This window comes from Hypanus sabinus, chromosome 2 (genome assembly GCF_030144855.1).
Source record: "Hypanus sabinus isolate sHypSab1 chromosome 2, sHypSab1.hap1, whole genome shotgun sequence".
In the NCBI taxonomy this organism is placed as follows: domain Eukaryota; kingdom Metazoa; phylum Chordata; class Chondrichthyes; order Myliobatiformes; family Dasyatidae; genus Hypanus; species Hypanus sabinus.
Window position 1 is genome coordinate 106,866,860 of NC_082707.1, and position 19,589 is coordinate 106,886,448.

Genomic DNA, 19,589 nt, shown 5'->3' on the forward strand with positions numbered 1-19,589 from the left:
GTTCTAATCAGAGCATTGGAAACATCAAATGCACACTGAAAATCTGGAAGATGCCACATAGCACTGGATAGCAGTTCTTAACGGTGACCTCATTGAGACCTCTATAGGCCACACAAGGGCGCAGGGACCCGTCCTTCTTGGCCACAAAGAAGAATCCTGTGTCTGCTGGGGAAGAAGAGGGACGGATAATTCCTGCAGTCAGGCCCTCCTGGATATACTTGTCAATCGCCGCCCTTTCAGATGGAGACAAGGAATACTAGGTGGCGAGGTTCCCGGAAGGAGATCAATAGAACAATCATAGGGATGATGTAGGGGTAAGGTGGTGGCCCGAGTCTTGCTGAATACCAGCATTAGGTCCTGATAGTCTGGGGGTACAGAGGACAGATCGGGAAACTCTTCTGTAGGCAGAGGAGCCAGACTTGGAGTGGAATGAGCAACACCTAGACAATGATTTAGGCAGAAGGGACTCCAGCTTAACACTCTGTTATTCAACCAATTCCAGTGAGTACAGGCCCAGAGCCATTAAACATTCCTCATACGTTAACCCTTTCATTCATGGAATCATTCTCATGAACCTCTTAATACACACAAAATACTGGAGGAATTTAGCAGGTCAGGCAGCATCTGGAGAGAGGAATAAAGTCAGAAAAATGAGAACCTGATTGAAATCTATTGATTATTGAAAGAACTAGACAGAGCTGGCTGTCTATCCCCAGAGGGCACAGCCTCTCAACAGAGGGTGGAGCAGGAGATATGTTCAAACACCAGTGGAAGTAAGTGCTACTGAATGATGATCATTAAAGCAGGTTACCTCACTCATCCTGCGGACTGGTCTGATCAATACCTGCTTGAGGCAGGTGGGTACTTCAGACTACCATAAAAGACAACAGCAAATATTCTCTCCAGTTGATTAACACAGGTTTTTCATATTCAGCCAGGTACACTGACTGGGCTGGATGCTTCCCATGGGTTCACCTTCCTGAAAGAAGCACTCACATCAGCTCCAGAGACTAAAGTAATGTGTCCTCAGGTGCTGTTGGAGCCCATCATGGTGCCTCCATGTTCTGTCAGTCAAAGTGAGCAGACAAGACATTGATTTCATCTGGGAGCGAAATTTTGCTGTCTCATATGTCACTTGATATTAGAGTAAGTTAAAGTAGCACAGCATCATGGGCTGAAAGGGCTGTACTGTGGTTTAGCAATCTTATCATTTCTTGCCATTTTTTCCCCTCTCCTGCACATTAACTCCCATTTCCTGCCCAAAACAGCTGTCCCTTGCCTTCCTAATTCCCTCCCACTTACCCTTATTCCACTCTCCACTTGCCTCTCTCCTCCTTCCCTTCCTCTTCCCCTTAATTCCCTTCCCACTCTCTACTTCCCTTCCAGTATTACTCCGACTGATGTGTCCTCTTTATTTTCATCAAGGCTTCATCGAGGATAAAGATATCAAAGTCATGCTCAGGGGTAGCCATCTGCTGAAGATCAAGCTCACTTATGAATGAATTTCCACTTTTACAAGCTCCAGGATGACTGTCAGACAGTGTGGTACAAATTGTAAAAGATCTTCAAGTGGGCCAGGAACCAAAAATCTGTGTGTGCCATGCAAGTCTTGGAGGGATGGTGGGACAGGGAGAGTTTTTTGAAGAAAGTTTACAGAAATATTTGTCCAAGGGGCCAACAATGCCAGTGATTAGACTTCGATTCATGGTTTGACACCATGTTAAAGCCAGTAGATTTGCTGTCTCAAGGAAGCTGTGATCTTGACAGCAGCAGCAGCAGCAGAATAAAATAAAATAAAGCAAACACAAGGAAATCTGCAGATGCTGGAAATTCAAGCAACACACACAAGATGCTGGTGGAACACAGCAGGCCAGGCAGCATCTTTAGGAAGAAGCACTGTCAATGTTTCAGGCCAAGACCCTTTGTCAGGATAGTAACATTTATTTTATTTTATTTAGAGAGACTTTGCAAAACAGTACTTTCCAGTCCAATGACCCACTTATTTAACACAACCGTAATGACAGGACAGTACACAAAGACAAATGAATCAACTAACCTGTACAACTTCGGACTGTGGAGGACAGAATTGATATCTGAACTCAGCCAGACTTTCCCGTAACTCTGCTAAGCGTGTGTGTGTAACTGCTTAAGGGAGCTCAGTCAGGAAGCTGACTGCCCACGACAGTTCTGTCTGTGATTGTTAACGTGACAGTTTGGGTGGTTGGTGTATCTGTGAATCACAATCTGTTGGAAAACAGCTGACTTAGTTATTTGATCTTGGCTGAATCCCAACAGGTTCACATCCTTCTGTGGACACGATTCAGTTACAGTGATATTTAAGCCATGGAATCAGAATCACAATCAGGTTTATTATCACTGGCATGTGACGTGAAACTTGTTAACTTAACAGCTGCAGTTCAATGCAATACATAATTTGGCAGAGAGAGAAAAATAATAATAATAAGTAAAATAAAACATTATATTAAATAAGCAAGTAAACCAATTATGTATATTGAATAGATTTTTTTAAATATGCAAAAACAGAAATACTGTATATCAAAAATGTGAGGTTGTGTCCAAACCTTCAATATCCATTTAGGAATCAGATGGCAGAGGGAAAAAGCTCTTCCTGAATCACTGAGTGTGAGCCTTCAGGCTTCAGTATCTCCTACCTGATAGAAACAGTAAGAAAAGGGCATTCCCTGGGTGCTGGAGGTCCTTAATAATGGACACTGCCTTTCTGAGTTACTGCTCCCTGAAGAAGTCCTGGGTATATTGTAGGTTAGTACCCAAGATGGAGCTCACTAGATTTACAACCTTCTGCAGCTTCTTTCGATCCTGTGCAGTAGCCCCTCCATACCAGACAGTGATGCAGCCTGTCTGAATGCTCTCCACCATACAACTATAGAAGTTTTTAAGTGTATTTGTTGACATGTCAAATCTCTTCAAACTCCAAATAAAGCTGCTGTCTTGCCTTCTTTATGACTAATCGATATGTTGGGATCAGGTTAGATCCTCAGAGATCTGGACACCCAGGAACATGAAGCTGCTCACTCTCTCCACTTCTGATCCCTCTATGAGGATTGGCATGTACTCTTTCATCTTACCCTGCCTGAAGTCCACAATCAGCTCTTCCATCTTACTGACGTTGAGTACCAGGTTGTTACTGCAGCACCTTTCCAATAGTTAGCATACCTCCCTCCTGTACGACCTCTTGTCACCACCTGAAATTCTACCAACAATGATTGTAGTGTCAGCAAATATGTTGATGGTATTTGAGCTATGCCTAGCCACACAGTCGTGTGTATACAGAGAGTAGAGCAGTAGGCTAAGCACACACCCCTGAGGTGCGCCAGTGTTGATTGTCAGTGAGGAAGATATGTTGTCACCAATCTGCACAGATTGTGGTCTTCCAGTCAGGAAGTCAAGGATCCGATTACAGAGGGAGGTGCAGAGTCCCAGGTATGCAACTTTTCAATAAGGATTGTGGGACTGATGGTATTAAATGCTGAGCTATAGTCGAAGAACAGAATCCTGACATTGGTGTCTCAGTAGTCTAAAGCCATGTGGAGAGACATTGAATTGTGGCAATAGGCAAATTGCAATGGGTCCAGGTCCTTGCTGAGGCAGGGGTTCAGTCTCGGCAAAGGTGGAACTTAAACAAAGTTGTGAAAAGTATTATTAGTAGTATACAGAATATGACAAAATTTTAACCTACTTCAAGAACAATCTAACCCACACCATCCTTGGGTTTTCTATCATTCACGTACCTACCTAAGATTTCTTAAATTCCTCTGATGGATCTGCCTCTCCCACCATCCCAGATGTACAGTGCACCCACCAGTCTGTGTAAATCACTGAGCTCAGACATACCCCCTATACTTGCTTTGTCAGCTGAAAATTATGCACTAATATCAGCCCTGGGAAAAAGTGCCTGAATGTCCACTCGATCTATGTCTCCCATCACCTTGCACACCACTGTCACTTTACTTCTCATTCTTCTTCAATCCAAAGAGGAAAGCCCAAGCTCAATAAACCTGCCCACCGATCCAGTACAAAGCAAAACATGAAAACTGTGGTGTTCATAAAGGTCATTGTCAGATTTTTTTTTTTTCGGTTCGTAGGGATGATTTAGACAGGGATGTGTGGGAGTTCGAGATCAGGCCAGAGTTTAGGCTCCACTTCGCATTCAAAGGCAAGTGACCTGGGCATGGGATAAATGACATCCTTGGTTTGATGTCAGGCTGGCAGACCAGTAAGAATGAGGAGGATGATGATGATTATGTGATCTGGTGTGCTATCTTTATGATTGTAGCAATATATCTGGCCCAGGATAGATTCTTGAGATATTTCTGCCCAGTACTTTGTAGCTGTTCACCCTGTCCACCTCAGATCCCTCAATGAGGACTGTGTTCTGCAGTCTGTGGTCTCTGGTCTCTAGCATAGGCTCTCCTTTCTATCATCTATTGTCTCTCAATGTCATTCTGCAGTCTGTGGTCTATGGTCACTAGCCTAAGCTCTATGGTCACTGCTCTATGATCTGTTGTCTGTGGTCTGTGACCTGTGCTCTGTGGACTATGCTCTACAGTTTGTGATCTGTGGTCTCTGGTATGTGGTCTATGGTCTCTGGCTTAAGCTCAACAGTTTGTGGTCTATGGTCTCTGGCTTAAGCTCTACAGTCTGTCGTCTATGGTTTCTAGCCAAAGCTCATCGGTCTGTGCTCTCTGGTTTGTGGTCTACAGTCTCTGGCCATCTCTTGGAACTATGTTCTGTAGCCTGTGGTCTATGGTCTCTAGCATAAGCTCTACTACCTGTGCTCTACAGTCTATAGTCTATGGTCTCTCATGGAAGCTCTGTGGTCTCTGATCTATCGTCACTGGCCTATGCTTTTTTTTATGACAGATCATAGAACAGAGAGCATAGACCATAGTGCATAGCCCAAACACAGAGCATGGACCTGGGCAATGGACCATAGAGCATAGAACATACAGCATCCTCCTAGGCGGATAGTCCATGCAGCAGAGACCCTAGAACAGAGAGCATACAGAGGAGATTTACTAGAATGTTACCTGGGTGTCAGCACCTAAGTTACAGAGAAAGGTTGAACAAGTTAGGTCTTTATTCTTTGGAGCATATAAGGTTGAGGGGGGACTTGATACAAGTCTTTAAAATTATGAGGGGGATAGACAGAGTTGATGTGGATAGGCTTTTTCTATTGAGAGTAGGGGAGATTCAAACAAGAAGACATGAATTGAGAGTTAAGGGGCAAAGTTTAGATGGTAACACAAGGGGGAATTTATTTACTCAGAGAGTGGTAGCTGTGTGGAACAAGCTTCCAGTAGAAGTGGTAGAGGCAAGTTTGATATTGTCATTTAAAGTAAAATTGGATAGGTATAAGGACAGGAAAGGAATGGAGGGTTTGGGGCTGAGTGCAGGTAGGTGGGACTAGGTGAGAGCAAGCATTCAGCACAGACTGGAAGGGCCGAGATGGCCTGTTTCCATGCTGTAATTGCTGTATGGTTAGTGATCAATGATATGTCATCTATGGTCTCCTATCTAAGCTCAATGGACTATGGCCTACACTCTGTGGCCTATAGTCCCTGTTCTAAGCTCTACAATCTGTGCTAAATGGACTGTGGTCTATGCTCTATGGTCTATGATCTACAGACTACGCTCTATGATCTATGTTCTGTGGTCTATGGTCTTTGGACTAATTCTATGGTTTATGCCAATGGAGCATAGGCCAGAGACCATAGAGCATAGACTATTGTCCAAAGACCATAGTCTAAGGCCTCTAGTCTATACTCCAGTCTGGGGTCTATGGTCTCTGGTCAATAGTCTATGCTCTATGGTCTATGATCTACGGACTTTGCTCGATGATCTACGGTCTTTGGACTAATTCTATGGTCAATGGGGAATGGTAGAAGATCTATAGTCTATGAGCTATGCTGCAACGTCTATGCTCAATGTTCAATGGTCTAGTGTCTATGGTCAATGGTGAATGGTCTCGGATCTATGCTCTCTGGTCTATGATCAATGCTCTATGATCTAAGTTAGAAACATAGAAACATAGAAAACCTACAGCACAATACAGGTCCTTCGGCCCACAAAGCTGTGCCAAACATGTCCTTACATTAGAACTACCTAAGCTTGCCCATAGTCCTCTATTTTTCTAAGCTCAATTGTCCATCCAGGAGTCTCTTTAAAGACCCTATCATTTCCGCCTCCACCACCGCCACTGGCAGCCCATTTCATGCACTCACCAGTGTCTACGTAAAAAACTTATCCCTGACATCTCCTCTGTACTTACTTCCAAGCACCTTAAAACTATGCCACCTTGTGCTAGCCATTTCATCCCTGAGAAAAAGCCTCTGATTATCCACATGATCAATGCCTTTCATTATCCTGTACACTTCTATCAGGTCACTTCTCATCCTCCGTCGCTCTAAGGAGAAAAGGCCGAAATTTACTCAACCTATTCTCACAAGGCATGCTCGCATGCTCCCCAATCCAGGCAACATCCTTGTAAATCTCCTCTGTACCCTTTATATGGTTTCCATGTCCTTCCTGCAGTGAGGTGACCATATTTGAGCAGAGTACTCCAAGTGGGCACTGACCACGGTCCTATATAGCTGCAACATTACCTCTCAGCTCTTAAAATTAATCCGACTGATGAAGGCCAATGCACCATATGCCTTCTTAACCACAGTGTCAACTTACGCAGCACCTTGGAGTGTCCTATGGACTTGGACCCCAAGATCCCTCTGATCCTTGACACTGCCAAGAGTCTTACATTAATGCTATATTCTGCCATCATATTTGACCTACCAAAATGAGCCACCTCACACTTAACTGGGTTGAACTCCATCTGCCACTTCTCAGCCCAGTTTTGCATCCTGTCAATGTCCCGCTGTAACCTCTAACAGCCCTCCACACCATCCACAACACTCCCAACCTTTGTGTCATCAGCAAATCTACTAACCCATCCTTCCATTTCCTCAACCTCTCCTCTTGAAGGCTTATCTACATATGGTGTCAGGAAACCTTCTTGACCACACCTAAAATACTCAGCCCCATCAAAACCCCTCACTCTAGGGAGATGCCAAATAATTGGGAAATTAAAATCTCCGACACAACAACCCTTTTATTATTACTTTCCTGAATCTGTCTCCCTATCTGTTCCTCAGTGTCCCCATTGTATAAGTTCTATGCTATATGGTCTATCATCTATGCACTATTGTCTATAGTCTATGCTCTATGATCTGTGTTTTCTGGTATAAGCTCAGGTGAATGGTATAGGATCTATGATCTATGCTCTACGTTCTGTGGTCCATGATCTATTGTCTATGCTCTAATTTCTATGCTCGTTGATCATTAGTGCAGGTTCTATACTCAATGGTCAAAGCTCTATGGTCTATGCTCTGTGGTTTATGCTCGAAGGTCCTTGCTCTGTGATCATTTGTCTATGCTCTATATGGTCAATGGTGTATGGCCTATTGTCTATTGTTTGTACTAAGCTCTATGTTCCATTGTCTATGCACTGTGTTGTTTGGTCGAAGCCCTATCATCTATAGCCTATGCTGTATGCAATGTGGTCCATTCTCAAAGCTCTGTGCTCTATAATCTATGGTCTATTTTCAGCGCTGTATGATCTATTGTCTTATGGTCTACACTCTATTGTCTATGCTCTATGATCTTCGATCTATGCTCTATGTACTATCTCTTTTCTATCTGTTTAGCAAAAAATGCATACAGGAGAATGTAAAGCCTACAGACCGAAAACCATACATTCAATTATACTCAAAACTACCAATGGTAATTTGATGTAAACGTTTCCTTTTATGAAAATATGATGTAAAGTCATTTTGGACTAATGTAATGTGTTTACTCCCTAAACTAAAGAAGTTACAGTCAGATATAGTAAATTGTACACAATCGACATTTAGCATTTTCAGAGGAAAAGGCACACATTGCCAATTGCCAGGAAAGTTCCAATGTGGTAATGTGTTGTAAACCACTAGGTATTCTATATTGCTGATCACTATTCAAGCATTTGCATCACTGTGGCACTTCAGTCTTAAAAGTGAAATGCACATGGATAACAGAAAATGCACATAATAGAAAGTAATTCCTGCAGACAAAAAAAACATACATTTCAATTTCACTCAAAAATACTAAGCAGTAACTGGGTGTAAATATATTATTTTTATGAAACATATGATGTGGAGTCATTTGGAACCAGTATTATGCATGTGCTCCTTAAAGAGAAGAAGTTACAGTCAGTTAGATAATAAATTGCACAGAATCGCGATTTAGCATTTTCAGAACAAAAGACAGACAATGTCATTTTCCAGAAAAACTTGTAAATCATTTCACTTTATGTCTTCAGTGATCCTGCTCTGTATTCAAGTATTTTATCATAGTGGCACTTCAACCTAAAAAGTTAAATACACATAGATCACACAAAATGCACACAGCAGAAAATAAAGTCTACAGATTAATAACCAATTATGCTCAAAACTACCAAAGGGTAACTTGATGTAAACGTGCTTCTTTCATGAAAAATTATTAAAAGTCATTTGGAACTAATATAATGTGGTGCTCCCTAAAATGAAGAAATTAGAAGTCAGATATACATTCGATATTTAGCATTTTTAGAGCAAAAGGCATACAACTCCAATTGCCAGGAAAATTCCTGTGTGGTAATCTTTTGTAAACCACATTAATTTATGTATTTTATGCTGCAGATTAATATTCAAGCATTTTTATCACGGTGGCACTTCAGCCTGAAAAGTGAACTGGATCAAAGAAAATGCACATAATAGAAAGTAACTCCTACAGAGAAAAAAAAATACATTCCAATTTTGCTCAAAAATCCTAAGGGGTAACTGTGTGCAAATGTAGTCCTTTTACAAAACTTATGATGTAGAGTTGTTTGGTACCACTATCATGCAGTTGTTGCCTAAACTGAAGAAGTTACAGTCTTCAATATAATAAATTACAATATAACAAACTGTACAGAATTGAGATTTCAGCGTTTTCAGGGCAAAGGGCATATATAGTCAGTTTCCAGGAAAACGTTAAGTGGCAATTTGTAAACCACTTCACTTTATGTATTCTATGTTGCTGATCACTATTCAAGCATTTGCATGACATTTCAGCCTGAAAAGTGAAATATGCATGGATCGCAGAAAATGCACAAAATAGAAAAAAATGCCTACAGACCAAACACTATACATTTCCATTTTGCTCAAAATTACTGAAGGATAATTGGGTATAAACGTAATTTTTTAACAAAACACATGATATAGAGTGGTTTGGAATCTGTATGATGTCTCTACTCCCTAATCTGAAGATGTTACAGTCAGTTATATAACGAATTGCAAAGAATCAAGATTTAGCGTTTTCAGAGAAAAGAGCATACCATGTCAGTTTCCCGGAAAATGCTACGTGGCAACTTATTGTAAACCTTATATAAAGTTGTTTGGAAGCAGTATTATTTGTGTGTACACTAAACTAAGGAAGTTACATTCTGCTGTATAAGAAACTGCTCAGAATCTAGTTTTGCATTTTCAGAGCAAAAAGCTTGAAATGGAAGTTTCCAGGTAAATGCTATTTGTTAAGTCGTAAAAAGATTATGTAATCTATGCTGCTTATTCAGTGGATTTGCACCAATTGTACATAATACTGCTTCCAAACATCTCTACATCATATGGTACATAAAATTAAGATGTTAACATCAAGTTATTCCTTGGTAATTTTTAGCATAAAATGTATGATTTTTGGTCTGTCTGTATTACTTTCTACTGTGTGCATTTTGCATGATCCGTACATTTAAATTTTCCGGCTAAAGTGCAACTGTGATAGAAATGTTTGAGTACTAATTGGCACCATTGAAAACATAACAGGAAGTAGTTGACAATAAGTTACCAGACAGCATTTTCCCTGAAATTGGCATTGTATGCCTATTTCTCTGAAAAGGCCACATCTCATTTCTATGCATAGAACAAAGACCACAGAGCATAGATAATATAGCATAGACCATCGAGCACAGACCTCAGAGCAGATCATAGAGCAGAGAGCATAAGACCACAGAGCATAGAGTATATACCATAGAGCATAGACCAAATAGCATAGACCACAAAATATACACTACAGATCATAGAGCAGCGAGTATAGACCATAGTGCATAGCCCAACCACAGAGCATGGACCTGGGTAATAGACCATAGAGCATAGAACATACAGCACACAGCATCCTCCTAGGTGGATAGTCCAAGCAGCATAGACCCTAGAATAGAGAGAGTACAGAAGAGATTTACTAGAATGTTACCTGGGTATCAGCACCTAAGTTACAGAGAAAGGTTGAACAAATTAGGTCTTCATTCTTTGGAGCATAGAAGGTTGAGGGGGGACGAAAGGTATTTAAAATTATGAGGAAAATAGATATAGAGTTGATGTTGATAGGCTTTTTCCATTGAGAGTAGGGGAGATTCAAACAAGAGGACATGAGTTAAGGGGCAGAAGTTTAGGGGTCACACGAAGGGGAGCTTCTTTACTCAGAAAGTGGTAACTGTGTAGAGCAAGCTTCCAGTAGAAGTGGTAGAGGCAGGTTCGATTTTGTCATTTAAAAAAAAAATTGGATAGCTATATGGATAGGAAAGGAATGGAGGGATATGGGCTGAGTGCAGGTAGGTGGGATTAGGTGAGAGTAAGCGTTCAGCATGGACTAGAAAGGCCGAGATGGCCTGTTTCCGTGCTGTAATTGTTCTATGGTTCTATAACACAAAGCATAGAGATAGAATGAGGAACATAGACCATAGCACATAGACCATACAGACTAGACTTTTGACCATGCACCATACACCATAGAGCACGGAACATGGAATAGAGAACAAAGACCAGAGAGCATGACAATACAGCCCAGACAACAGATCGTAGGGCATAGGTCAGAGCCCATAGACCACAGATCGTGGTCTCCTTCCAGAGGGTAATTTATCTGATAAGGTTATAGCTGTCTACAGTGGCTCTACCTTTATGGCTAAAAAATATTTGATTTTTAAAGCATATCTTGTAACAACGTGAGCCTCAGCTTTCTTCTTATATTTATCATCAATTTATCATGAATGAGTGTGCTACATTAGGTCGCAAACGATTTAATAAGGTTTGCACCGGGAAAGGTCCATTCTGTTCCAGTTGTATTCCTGCACTATTTGCGCACATCTTTAAACCGGAAAATGAAATCTGTTTTGGGCTCATCCTTTTTCTGTTTGCATCTCGTGACCTGCCCAAAATCACTTTGCTGTCTGGCCCCTGCTAGGATTGTCTCTTTGGCCTGTTCTAACCATGTCTGTTTGCATGCTGGGGTTGAATTCACCTCCATCTGCATTTGGGACCCAGTCGCCATTTGTTCGAAAATGGTTAAATGGGAAAATTGTTAAAAATTCACAAGATTGTACTAACCACGTTGAATGCAAGAGGTTTCCTTATTGGATTAAGGAGTCATGGATCATACTCCTAATCCCTGCAGGGTTCCAGGACTTGAGGATCCTTATATCTCCTGTCATTATTCGGGGTTCCTACATATGTGTTGTACTACCAGATAGCTCACTTTCCTTATGGCTATCGCTAGATTTTGCTATCTGCTTCATAGACTGTACTGTCTTTGTCTGTGACCACATGTGCACAGTGTAAAGTCCTGTGTAAAGTCCACATGTTGCAATTGCTCCTGTTCCATGGAAAATGAAGCATTGCCGGATGGGGAAACCTGTTCATAAGAGGGAAGCTGGTTCCTGGAACAGGACTGAAACAATTGTATTTGTCATTGCAGCTGTCGGGTTCTATGTTAAGCGGTGGCTGTTCTAAACCTTGCTATTTCCATAATAGGATCTTGCGGCAGCCCATCTTCTAGAATGTTAGGATATAATCCCACAAGGAGGTGGCGGGTGAAAGAGGGGGAGGGGAAGAGGGTCTACTTCCAGGTTTTTTGTATTTTTCTCCTTTATCTAAGGTTTAGGTTTTGTTGGCCTTTTGGCCACTTCTTCCCATTTATTCCAAAGATCATTCCAATTCCCATCCCTTCCTTTGGTCTCATCTTGCTAGTAACGAGTTTACTTTATCAAAATAGCCTCAAAAAGCCATTCTCCCTGGTGCCATCCCTATAAATCACTAGAAAAGGTAATCACATACCTGCTGTCTCCTTTTCCACCAGTGAGCCTGGAGGCCCTAGAAACTCACCCAGAAGTTGCTTAGTCTTCTTATACTTCTTTACCTTTTTCTCGGTATGCTTATTCATTGGAGCCTTTGTTGGTGAATCAGCCGGCCTCGAGATTCTGTTTCTTCTCTTTGGTACAGCGCTGGTGGCTTTGGCGCATTTACTTTCATTACTGCCCATTTCTTACATGTTTGTTTTAGGTTAACCTGTAATCAAATTTAGTTTGTTTGCAATCACAATACAATTTCCTTACCCTTTTCAGGCCAGAATTTATCTCAATCTTTGAAGCCCCTGTTGTCCTTTAATTTGACTATTCAGTAGACTCCCTGTTCGTCTTACATCCTCATCTTCCACCTACCATCTTGCCCCTCTCCAGGAGCCCAGGGATGGTCACCAGCTTGGCGGACACCTCATCTGCACCTGTCTTGCCCTACAGGTCTTGGCTGCACCAGGAGCTCAGAGCAGTTCACGTTCAAACATTCCCTATGAACGCTTCCCATATGTAGCTCATATTGCCAGAGAAATTTATTATCGCTAGGGTTCTCTTGGATCCCGTATCTATATGGATCCCATTCTAGTCGCCATATTGTAAGAGAAATTAACTTGCTAAGGAAATTCAACTAAAATTGATCGCAAGTGAATTAGACATGGACCTCAAAATATAGAGAGCTTTGTTCACAATATCATGTGGAGTGGAACCTCCAACAGTGGGCTCGAACTCCAAATAATGGAGAGACCACAGCTGTTTTTATACCTATACAAATCAACTGCAAAAGCAAAGGCTGTTCTATTAACCTTGTGAATAAGGAAAGATGAGCTTGGTTCACATGCATTTCCCTTGTGATGAGCTATACCTTTAGCACCAGGCAAAAATTAAAAATTCAGTCCTGTGTACAACTTTGTATAAACAGTTTGTCTCATATCACTGAGTCTAATCCTTACAAGATAAGCAACTGCAGGTGTTTATTCTAAGAGTCATGTCTGCTGAAAGCCAAGGCAGTATCTATAACAAACTAAGCTGCAAACTGGTCTCTGAACTCAAAAAGTGAATACTAATGCTTCATCGATCAAAACTTTAACTCACAATATTTTCCTCCACACCCTGGCACCTTGATAGGCGACATACAATCCAGAAGTCTTGTTCTCATCCACATAAGTGGGAGAGTGGGTGGATGTGGGTATGTTGGGAATGAAGGCTAATGAAAACTTCAAAAGTTTATAAGTTAATTTCTAAATGATGTTTTAGTATATTAAGAACAAAACGGTAACCAGGGATGCCCGAGTTTGTTAGTGACCAAAGTGACAACCTGTATGTGGGGCCAAAGAATGTAGGCAGAGTCTGGAATGAATAGTTTTCATTGGCTTCACAAGGAAGAAAGACATTGTAATTGAAGATTTTAGTTGCGGCAGTAATATTCTGCAGCACTTTAAGATTTAAAAGAGATGTCTTATGATGAGATATATCCTAGGCTGCTGTGGGAGATGACAGAGGAGAGTGTTGTGGCCCTTCTCGAGATAATTAAACATCCACTGGCCAAAGGTGAGGAGCTATGTGAGTTACTTCCTGCCTATTAGACTGCTGGCGTTCAGGGCAGTAATGAAGGCCCTGCATTTCTGGTGGTGTTCAGGGCTTCCTTTATCATGTTAGTAGCTTCATCTTGATTTTCACTACTGTCAGTCATGCAAACCCTGGGTGGAGACCCAGGAATACCATTGCACTCTGATGCAGAAGGATTCTTCATTGCTGTTTTAGTAACAATTTTGTTTTACCAGTCAGGGTTGTTAGCCCTGGGCTGAACCCCTGAACCTGGAGGACCGGTGAATCATTCTTAGTCTGGCCTCTACCCTTTGACCTGTTTGGCATGGCTGACCCTACCAAGAGCCAAAGCATTAACTCCAGCCAATATAGCTCTCACAGTCAGCAAGGCACACAACCCCCCAGAGCACAATAAGGTTATAGTCTTCTTGGATAGTTGAACATTCACTGGCCAATGGTATAGTGCCACATGAACAGAAGACAGCAAATATGGGATCTTTATTCAAGGACAGTAAGCATGATGAACTAGGGAATTATAAACCATTTTGTTTAAAATCTATGGTAGGGAGATTATTAGAAAGATATTCTGAGAGACATAAATAATCTGCACTTGGAAATGCAGGGGTTGATCAGAGTCACTGCAGGTTGGTTAGTGCAAGACCCATCCTGTCATGGTCCCTTCTGGCAATCACCCACCTGGCTACTTACCTCAGAAATTGGGCCTCAATCACCTCATTTAGTTTCCAATCATTCCCAGGTTCCACTAACTACAAACACCTGCTTTCCATCAGCAAATGCAGTATAAAAACCCTGTGACCACAACAAGGAAATGCCAGTTCGTTGGTTGACTCTAGTGTGAGTGACCTCATTTCAAGGTTCTTAGGACTACCAGTTCTCAGTCTAGCATCACTCCTGGATACCGACTCCATGCTCATTACATTAATAATGCCTCTACGCCTGTGTTCTGCACTTGGGTTCGTCCACCGCCACGCTCGTGTAACAAAATGAACTGGCCATAAACCCAGTGGGCACGAATCCCCAGCAACAAGCCCTTGCCAGCCAGGGCTCCCTACTGGGCTTGTATGATCAGCTGCTCCAAGATGTCACGGAGAACCTCCATTCCCTGTCAGTGGACAGGTCAACCGAGTATCTGCCCATCTTACCCTGTTGACTCCGGGAACTCCGTCTGACCAGCCCAGACAGCCTGTAGAGGCGACGCCCGATGCGTCAACAACATGTCCACCAAGTGAGCTGCACATACCTGAACCAGACCCTACGCCAGAGATCTGGGGAAGTGCCAGGCTTTTCTACTGCAATGCTTCTTGGTGTTTGAGCAGCAACCATCCATGTAGGCCACAGACAGATCAAAAATAGCTTTCATTGTGGAGTTGTTGCGAGGAAATGCCTGAGCATAGGCCACCACGATTTGGGATAAGCAGCCAGGGACCTGCTCTTCCTTCCCCCACATTCATCTCAGAAGTAAGGAAGATTTTTGACCATCCCGTCCGCGGTAAAGATGCCGCTGAGCGTCTACTCACCCTCCGTCAAGGCTCAGGCAGTGTTGCTGAATACTCAGTGGAGTTCCGAATGCTAGTGGCTGACTCGGGCTGGAATGATGAGGCACTCCAGGAGGTATTCTGGCAAGGCCTCTGTGACAAGGTAGAATTAAGGCTAAAGATAAGAAACTATGGTTGAAAAATAAGGAACTATCTAATCGCACATATTGTTCTCGGGTGGCTGACCTTTACCTCTGCTTTTAGGTGATTAAGTGGTCTTTGTCTCGTAGTATCACTGTTGCTAGGCATGTGACTGTGGGGTAGCTAAAAATTGTACCTTACATACGTGACTGACTGTGGTGTGAAACCCTATAAAAGGGAGGACTGTTCCCTTATTTGGAGAGCATTGCTTGGCAGGGCTCTGCAAACACAGCGAAGTTTGTTAAGTGATCCTCCAAAAGCTTGTACTCGCTTGAATAGAGAACTGTGATCATTCAGACGTTGGCATATTGTGTGTTGTATCAAGTGTGTAAGGATCTCATAAAAATGAAGTTGACACTACAAGGTTCTATTTCAAGTGAGTCATCAAACCCATGGTTATTGAGACAGTTCAATAGATGTTTAGCAATAGTTGCAGCTTTCTGATCAGGCAGTTCAATTAGATCGAAAAACATAAAATGGGGATCACCTCATCACTTTCACATTTCAAATAAACTATTAGGGTGGTCTTAATGCTCAGGCTTGTTAATTCATCAATGAGAACAGAAAATTTGCTATTTATCTGTTTGATATGCTGGCAAATTTTATTTTTCATATTAATGGCTATGTGATTAATTATCTCTGTAGCACTAATGCGGGAATGCAGTCCAATTCCAATGTTAATTTTTCTTTTTTTTTGAAGTTCCAATAAGCCAAAGTGATCAGAGTATGGTCTGTCATTCTGAGCTAAATAATATGCAACAAGTTGCCTTTAGATGCGAAGCATTCATGGTGTCCCATAATTTTCCAAGAGCATTTTCACTAGCTATATTTTCAACACTTAGAGCAGTAGAGTGAGCTTTTGATAGGTTGTGATCAACAACTTTTTTTCTGAGACTTCAAGCGTGTACTTCGATCGGCTCCATAATAGGATACTTGTGTTACGAATGTACCACAACTCTGAGGGGCCGAAGGGTACTAAGTCGCCCCCTCCTTTTTGAGAATCGCAAGATCGCTATTAATTCGGGTCTGGGACCCAGGAAATGAGAGAGAACCCACAAGGTTTGGAATGTGTCCTGGCCTCAGCGAAACAAAGCCACTGATAACAGCCATTGTCTCTTGGAGAGGGAATTGTGTATTGAGTATTGTACTATTCATTGAAGCCCCTCAGGGGACGACCAGACTGGGCTGGTTGAGGGATTGCATCATCCCAACCTGTTTGACATCTGAGACCCCGTGAGTAAGGATAAAAGAGGGTCTGGGGAACAACCCCTTTAGACGAACCAGGAGAAACGCTAGAAATCCCGTGACGGCGTTTAATAGCAACAGCCGGTGGGGGGTTCGTGTGCATCCTTCCCTTGCCTGGGATTGGCGGGCTCACCACGGAAGAACGGCTTAGCTAAAGGAGAGGCCACAAGTGAACGGCCACTCCGACGAATCGAAATCATAAAAGGAATCAGCAAGTTTTTCTCCAAATCTCTCTCTCTCTCTCTCTCCAACCATTGCCACACAGCGGTCCCCAAAGGCTGCAGCCTGCATGAACTGAGTGAACTTTATATTTCCATCAGACAATACATTATCCCCTAGACAACGATAGAGCTTATTTCTTATTATTATTATACCCGCACTTTTAGATTTAGTATTGATGACGTATATTATCTGTATGTTTGCATTGATATTATTTTTGTGTATTTTTACTAGTAAATACTGTTAAAAATCGCATCATCAGACTTCAACGGACCTCTCTATCTTTGCTGGTGACCCAGTTACAGGGTTCGTAACACTTGGTACATCTGCCATGCTGATTCTCCCGTGATCTTTAAGTCCTTGAGGCTGTAGCGCTTCAAATAGCTAGCCGGCCATCCTTTACTAGCCTTAAGCTCCTTCCTCTTGCTCTCCTCAACCCCCTCACAGTAGTGCTCATAGATGCTAAGTGCTTTTTCATGCATAATTCTGCCATCAACAGGGACTTGCTTCTGTGACATGTCCTCTTGCCACACTTAATGATTTCTCAGTCTCTGCAAGCACTTTATCACGAACCAGAGAGACCATTTTTGCCATTGAAGGGGTAGCATTAACACTTCAATGAATTTCAGCTTTTTCCTGCTTTATTATGCAAATGCTTGATTCGCTCTTACTGACCTTATGGCCCACTTTGGCAAGTGAAATGCCACTTTTCAAAAGATCTAAGATTTTTATTTTCTCGGCGAACAATGCTCAAATGAGTGCTGGAGAGAGACTGAGGATCTGTGAAATGGCAGGAGGCTACAGCAGGGTATGCTGGGACAACGGGTCAAGCGAGGAGGAACTTCACAAAACAGTCCAGGACTTCACCAAAAAAGATCAAATATCCTAATGTTATTAGTGGCATTTTCTCCACCAGCCACCACCCCCTCTCCCCAACCCCTACTTCTGTAAAATTCCCTCTAATTAATATGCGGCCACTGTTAAGTTTCCTGTTTATTTTGACTTTTTTTTTAACAGAGGTGCTGGTGCAGAGCACTGCACGCCTGGGCTAGTACCCAAGATGGAGCTGACTAAATTTATGACCTTCTGCAGCTTCTTTTGGTCCTGAGCAGTAGACACCTGCCCCCCGCCCCCATACCACACAGGGTATGTCAGAATGCCCTGTCACAATGCTCCTCTCCATGGTACATTTATAGATGATTTTGAGTCTATTTGTTGATATACCAAATCTCTTCAAACTCCTAATGAAGTATAGTCACTGTCTTGTCTTCTTTATAGCTGAAGGTACATTGGTTAGTTCATACTGGGGAGAGGCTGCTTACCCGCTAAGAATGTGGGTAGGAATTCACTTGGTCCTCAAGTACTGGATCCAAAGTTGAGGATTTTGGTCTTGGACAAAAGAATATTTCTAAGTTCGTCTCCCATGAAGAAATTGTAATGTATCTTTCAGACGAGTAGACCAGTGATTTTTTTTCACCAATTGAAGTGGAACATTGAAATCAGGTCTGATATCCACAACCAGCTAATCTCCAGACCTTGGTAGTTAATGGGAATAGTTCTGACTGAGGCTTAAAAGGAAGAACTGGGTCCAACTCCCAGTGAATTAAAATTTCAATTAGAGCTCTACGAGATACATAAACTCCTTCTGTCTCTTTTGGTTCTTCAGCAGATCATCTTTGTGATGCTCTGATGCCAATTGCCCTTACCTCCCACTGTCTGTTCCACAACACCCACATCCCCATTCTCCCTAATACTCAATCCCGGGTCATCCCATTCCCAATGTCCAGAGTGCAGAACTGAATGTAATGATTGAGTGAATCCCTACCCACATTGGGAGCAGGTTAATGGCCTCTCCCCAATGTGAACTTGCTGATGTACCGTCAGTTAAGCTGAGTGAATCCATTCCCACAGTCTGAACAGGTGAACAGCTTATCCTGAGTGTAAGCTCCATCACGTGTTAGCAGATCAGATGGCCAAGTGAGTCAATCTCTTTCAATATATGGAACAAGTGAATGCCTCTCACTGCTGTGAATTTGCTGTTGTATCGTCAGCTTGGATGACATAATGAATCGCTTCCTACAGATGTCACAAGTTAATCATTTCACTATGGGATGAACTTGCTGATGTATGTTCACACTGGATGACTAAATAGATCCTTTGCCACACACAGAGCAGGTGAGCGGCCTCTTCTCATCGATATGTCTGTGAGTCAGATGAATGAGAGAAACCCTCCCCACAATGGGAGGACGATATCTCCGTTATCAGTTCTCTGGCAATTCATCAAGTCACATGCCAAATATAGTGAATTCCTTGCTCAGTCGAAAGTACTAATCTCGAGTAAAAAAATACAGGTTTGTTCTCACTAACCCAGTCCCAGTATATTTCATTGAATGAAAAAAGGAAACCTTATTTCAGACACAAGACATGTTTCCAGCTGGGATGAGATATTTCTTCATCTCCAAGGGTTATTAACAGATATATGGGTGTTACAAAGGAAATATCTGGACAGAGACAGCAAATCTGACATGCAGCTGTGTTTGAGGGTCATGTACACAAATGCTTTGTCATTCCTAACCTAGAAAAAGTTTTTCAAAAGACATCAATGGGTGAAGGATGGCATTTCAGATTAGATAATTTTAGTTTACGTAAGGACATTACACTGGTACAGCAAAGTTCAA